The 6,718-nt window shown below is 40.2% G+C and overlaps 1 protein-coding gene across 1 annotated transcript in view; it reads right to left on the bottom strand.

Annotated features, from left to right (window-relative positions):
* The window catches only part of LOC109926836 (transcription factor SOX-11-like), a 28,996-nt gene that overhangs the window by 1,331 nt on the left and 20,947 nt on the right, over positions 1-6,718 (bottom strand). The window lies entirely within an intron of this gene.

Genomic DNA, 6,718 nt, shown 5'->3' with positions numbered 1-6,718 from the left:
AAGAGGTGTAGAACTGGGGGGCAGCACTGACAATAGATAATTAAGCCACATATTTCAATTGCCTGTATTAATTCAATGGTTCTGCCATGAGTGAGTTATGAAACCTTTTCATGTGAGTAAAAGAATTTCATATTCAACAATTGCAATCAGTTGTTGTGTTTGTTCAATGTAATTTTGTGAATGAGGAGTTAGGATCAAGGCAAAATGTCAATATCTTTAGAGACAGCAAACAGTCAGTAAAGGATAAATTTAAGAAATTCATCTCTGGTGAATGGGTTAGAAAATGGAACTAAAGAGCAGGCTGTGAGGGTGAGTTACCTGTGGTTTACATTTACATGGAGAGGAAGAAAAACTGAAATAGACAGAGCCTTGAATAAAATCACATGGTCTTCAGGAGAGAAAGGTATCTGTTTCAGCCTGTAAAGCTGGACAAAATATAAAACACAGATTGCAAGGTCAAGCAACAACAGAAAATGAAAAATTGTAAAAATGCTTGACAACCAAAGAGTAGTGCTCAAAAAGGAGAGAAATGAAAGAACACACAGGAAAGAATGTTAATTAAAGCTGTGCTTTGTGAACAGCCTCATCTGGCTTCAGAGGAGATCTCACATAAACATGCAGGAGAAATAATAAACACAAAACAAAGAAAAACAGAAACAGAATTGAAAATGTAACTTTAAAATAATCTATGAGATGCAGAAAGAAATGAAAGCTAGATCAGATTATCAAGGAAAATGAGACATAGGAAAACATATAAAGCAAGATAATAGTGACAACAAAAATTAAAGTAAGTCAAGACTTTCACCATATATACGAAACTCACCATTTTATTGATCATGCAGCTAATTCAAAAATGATGCAGAGAATAATATGTACAATCCACTGTTTCAGTGAAGCTATCGCTCGATTCTTCCTTTCTTCTGTGTTGCTGTCTTCACCAGAGACAGGAAGCACTCCAACTTGGTAAATGTTATTTTTATGACAGAGTTTGTTTTTAGTTAAAATTTATGTGCAAAAACCTGATTATATATTGTTAAAATAACATAGGTTTATGGAAACTTTACATCCTTTAAAGATTTGTCTGAATCAGAATTGCAGTTAAGTAAGTTCTGCATTTAAAATACAGCACAGAACATCCATCTGTTGAAAGTGTCAGAGGAAATGCATCTGAAGCCTCTGTTGAAACAGGAAGATGTGCATTTGTTACAGAAAATCTCTATGTTATGGACATTGTACAGCTCAATATTGAGAAATATAACATGCCACTTCATTGATTGAAAAATGCACAAGTTAGGGTCTTTCTATGAGCAGGTTTGATTTCAAGTAATTATATGGGATCTGGTGAATTAATTGAGTGAATATTTCAGAAAGGATATTTGGTAGTCTTAGTGCACCAAATAACTCTGCTTCTGTCAAAGTCCTAGTTTATCTGCACTGTTATATATGTGCTTTTGAGACATAATAAAATTATGGTTTGGGGGATAGATCTGACACGACTGAAATGGAAACCCAGTAGGGTAAGCTAATATTCTGGAGACATGAGTTCAAAGTGCACTGTGGATACAAGGGTAGTTTGAAATTAATGAACAAATCTGAAATAAGTCTCAGTAAAAGTGACCATTAAACTACTGAATTATTGTAAAAATCCATCTGGTTAACTAATCAGTCTTCTCCAAACTGTAACTCCAGATGCACAGCAATGTGGTTGATATTTCACTGCTTCTGAAATAGCCAGTCAGGCCCCTGGATTGCATCAAACCATTGTATTAAGGCAGTGTGTGTGTCCCCAAACCACATGGACTGTATCTGTCCCAGTATTACCTTCTCAAGGACAATTGGGGGCCAGCAAGAAATGCTGACTTTGCCAGCAACATCATGGTCAAAGGATGAATAAAAAAAAGTGCAAAGATTGATTTATCATAAACAAAACAACTTATTCAGGATCAACATATATTGTTTTCCTGGAAAAACAGTTAGTAACACATTTATAGTTGTGACATCGGTTTGAAATACTATCTTTCTTGGGTATTCATCAAAAACAATTGTTAAATGTTATCAAGCAATCACTGGCCTGGATCTTTCTCCTTCACTTCCCCTGTGATCCCCCAAAAAATCATTTCTAATGGCTTTGATTTGTATTTTCATTCGTCAATATTTGCAACAATTGGGAAAATTTCATCTTTCAAATTCGCAACAGAATTGCAAAAAAAATCATTCCTAATGATGCAATGTTTATGCAGTTCATCCAGGCTCGCTGGGGCAGACCTCATGCACATTGAATAGGACCACGTTATGAACAGACCCCATTGCACAGCTAACAAATCGGATCAATGCCCTGCCATGTCTGTCATGAATGATTGTGGAAAATTAAATAAATAACAAAAGATGAGGCTCCACAAACATCCGTGTCCTTAATCATGAGGTACCCTGGCACACTGGTGCAAAAGGCAAAGCTGAAGTGTTTCCAACCACCTTCAACCAGAACATGCAAATTAATGATCCATCTTGGCCTCCTCCAGAGATCGTCAGCTTCAAAGATGGCAGTCTTCAGTCAATTCAATTCATTCCACACTGTACCAAAAATAGCCAAAGGCATTAGATACAACATGGGTAATGGGTCAGAAAACACTCCAGCTCTAGCTCTGAAGACTTGTGTTCTAGAATTTGCCATCACGTCCTAGCTATGTTGTTCCATCACCACAACACTGACATCAATTCACAATGTGGTAAATTCCCCATGTGCGTCCTGTCCACAGAAAGTAGGACAATTCCAAACTGGCCATTTGCCCGTCCTTTTTCTATTCTCAATAATCAGCAAATGATGAAAGATGTCACTGACAATTGTTTTCAAGAAGCATGTTGTCAGCAATTGCTGCAGAAGCTGCATCTACCTCTGGGAACAGACAGGGATTGCTTGGATTTGGATCGACAACAAGTTTTACAATCAGTAGTGGTCACTGCACCCAGCTCTCATCTATTAGAGCCAAGTATCAATTAAATCTTCTCTGTTTTGTTGCACTTGATCCTCCTGTGCTCTATTACATGGAAGGTGAGGTTCCTCCTGCTCAATGTTCTCATTAAACCATAACATATAGGAGCAGATGTAGGCCATTCAGCCCATTGATTCAGTCCACCATTCAATGAGATCTCGGCTGATCTGATGATCCTCAACTCTACTTTCCTGCCTTTTCCACATAACCCTTGATTCCTTTACAGATTAAAAATCTATTCCAGTTTTGAATGTACTTAACCACCCAGCTTCAACAGTCCTCTGTAGCACAGAACTTTACAGATTCACTCCCGCCTGAAACATCCATCCCGTCTCCTCGGAAGGCATTGCCGTTCTCCCAGCTGTTCAGCCTCCATCACATTCTCTCATGGCTGCAGAGTTATCCAGTTGCGCAGAGCAGAGAATCCCTATTCCCTAATTTCTGTAGTTTATTTCACTGCTAGAGACTGTCTATTGGGCCTGAGTGGCACCCTCTTCTGCCAAACACATCGTTCTGTTGTGTTGCTAGGTGCTGTTTCAGGGTGAGAACTGCCTGGGGATTAACTCACCACTCCCCAATCCTGGGGCCTCATGCTGTGCTGTGCCTGTACTGTTCACATGCTCCACCTTGTCCACATCAAGCTATTGACACTGGAGCGGGGTGCAGAGGAGGTTCACTGGGTTGATTCCAGAGTTGAGAGGGTTGGCTTATGAGGAGAGATCGATTGGGACTATAGTTATTGGAATTTAGAAGAATGAGGGGAGAGCTTATAGAAACATATAAAATTATGAAGGGAATAGATAAAATAGCAGGATTTCCACTGGCAAAGATGAAACGAGAACTAGGGGGAGAAGGTTTAGGACTCAGTTGAGATGGAACTTCTTCACCCAAAAAGTTATGAATCTGTGGAATTCCTTGCTCAGTGAAGCAGTTGAGGCTACCTCATTGAATGTTTTTAAGGCAAAGATAGATTTTTGAACAGTATAGGAATTAAAGTTTATAGTGAGCAGGCAGGTAAGTGGAGCTGAGTCCATAAAAAGATCAGCCATGATCTTATTGAATGGCAGAGCAGGCTCAAGGGGCCAGATGGCTTACTCCTGCTCCCATTTCTTACATTCCTATCACACACTATACCTTTATTAACATACCCAAGATCCCCTTTGCAACAGCCTCTAACCTTGGCCTGCTTCTTCAAAAATCTGAGTGCATTCACCTCTGTCCTCTCTGGTCCTGCACCCCACAGCATATATTTATATTGTAATTTTCCAATTTGGTCTTTGTAGTACAACAAAGTTGTTAGGACCTTACTAAATATACCTTTGACTCTATTGGACAGGATTAATTGCAGACGATTAGTCTGACTATGCAAAACATATTTCTACAGTCTATCATTAAATCTTTCCCTATTACTTAGAAATATAATGTCTGGGAGTATCCTTGTTAATCCATGCAGAATTAATTTCAGTATTAGTGACTGGGAAATAATTTCAAAATTGGCCTTCCACGCTCCAAATCATTTACTTGCAATTTGATGAACAACGTTTTTAATAATTAGTCTCATTTAATCTTCAGGAAAGTTTTTGATTTGTACAGCAACCTGTTTTAAACCATCACTGCCACCTTTATAAATAAAAATCAGAAAATCATTGTGACTAAAACAGGTTAACTCAATACATGCCAAACACACAGGCTGAAGCTTCCCATATTTTGGCAAAGTCTCACTGTCTGGAAATATTTGTCTTTATGAGCCTTGTTGCCAGTCCTCAGCCAATTTTCTGCTGCTCTCCACATTAGCTATGGATGCAGCCACACAGATGACCTGGTCATTCAACCATGTGCTCATCAGAGGCTGGAGTTCATGTTGATGATGGGATCTGGTGGGGTTCACACCTCAGGCGCTGTACGTAAACCCCAGGTGCACACCACTCCAAACCCTGCAAACCAGGAACTACCATTCCAAATGTGTTCCTCATTCACAATCCGAAAGGAGACTACAGAAAAAGGGGAAGTTGGCATCCTGGTTCATGGGTAGGAATCTTGAGGTTTTGGTGGACGGAGTGTTGGAGAGGAGGCTCTCCACTCTAAGACCACCAATGGTGATCACAACATCAAACACTGCTGGCCTGGTCACAGGTAACCAACTGGACCAGTGCAGTTTTTGCACTCAGAAGAAACAGGCAGCCAAATGTAAAGACCAGCTGTTGCGCTCTGTTACTTCACATTCACTCTTATTTCTGCCACTCCACACACCTCCCAGCCATCCCACAGTCTGTCATTCTCACAGTTGTATGCAGCTTCGTCCTTGAACTGCAGTCACCCATCCACCCTGTAAAATGACAAAGCCTTTCTGCCCTCTCACTTGGGACAACTCGTTGAGTGTCCTGTTTCTGCACCCACCACAAATAGCTCTTCTAACCACTTGCATCATAATCGATCTCTCCCTTTATCTTTTTTATCCCTGAAAACCAGACCCATTCCCAGACCAATGTCTCCTTAGCAGCCTGAGTGACATGCTTGTATTCCAGAGACTGGTTAGACTCGAACTGCAGGACAGACCATGGATAATCCCCTCAACAAAGATCAGATGACAGAGCATGGATACTGCCACTGATTGGCCAAAGCCTTCTTTGACTGGAATGAGGACTATTCCCCTTAGACATTGAGATATAGTCATCTGGTTGAAGCATATTCAATGTGTTTGTCATGTAAGCTGCTGACACGTTGTGTAGTTGTCACATTTATGTAGTTAGAAGTCACACGACCAGGTAATAGTCTAACAGGTTTATTTGAAATCACATGCTTTCAGAGCATAGCGCCTTCATCAGATGAAGTGAAGAGAAGCACACAGTCAGAGAATTTATAGGCAGAGAGATCAAAAGATAACTCAAATGATGTGAGTGGAGTGTTGACAGGCTAAATAATAAGTCTCTGCAGGTGATCAAATGTGTCAAACGGTGTTAGTAAAGTGTCAACGGCTGAAAAGCAAGTGAAGGGATGACCTACAATCTGATTAATTGAAGCAGAGAGTTATTTACAAAAAATTAGAAGAGTAAAATGGTGCTGGAGACAAATAAAATGACTGGAATAATTTAATAGGTATAAGAGCTGCACGCTGAGGGTCTAACCAAAGTAACAAGCAATGCAGAACTGTACAAACTAATTAAAGTGGAGGAATCATAATAAATTATCAAGGTTGGAGAGGCAATGGCCTTTTGGTATTATCGCTAGACTGTTAATCCAGAGACCCAGATAACCTTCTGGGGACCTGGGTTTGAATCCCACCACGGCAGATGGTGGAATTTGAATTCAATAAAAAACATCTGGAATTAAAAATCTAATGATGACCATGAATTCATTGTTGATTGTCAGAAAAATCCCATCTGGTTCACTAATGTCCTTTAGGGAAGGAAACTGCCACCTTTACCTGGTCTGGCCTACATGTGACTCCAGACCCACAGTAAGTAGTTGACTCTGAACATCATCTAGGCAATTAGGAATGGGCAGTAAGTGCTGCCCAGCCAGTGACTCCTCATCCCATGGATTAAAAAAATCAAGGTGATAGTCAAATCAAGGTCAAAACAGGAAAGTAAGGAAGATTTTACAGTTACAGAACAGTGTGGTGGGGTTACATGTAGCGCAACATGAGCCCAAGATCACAGTTGGGGCCGTCTTCATGGGTATGGAAGTTGGCTATCAGTTTCTGCTCGGCGATTCTGCGTTGCTGGTGC

Source organism: Rhincodon typus, chromosome 27 (assembly GCF_021869965.1).
Source record: "Rhincodon typus isolate 14 chromosome 27, sRhiTyp1.1, whole genome shotgun sequence".
NCBI classification, from domain to species: domain Eukaryota; kingdom Metazoa; phylum Chordata; class Chondrichthyes; order Orectolobiformes; family Rhincodontidae; genus Rhincodon; species Rhincodon typus.
Note: the sequence above shows the minus strand (reverse complement) of the source record. Positions and strands in the feature narration are given on the sequence as shown.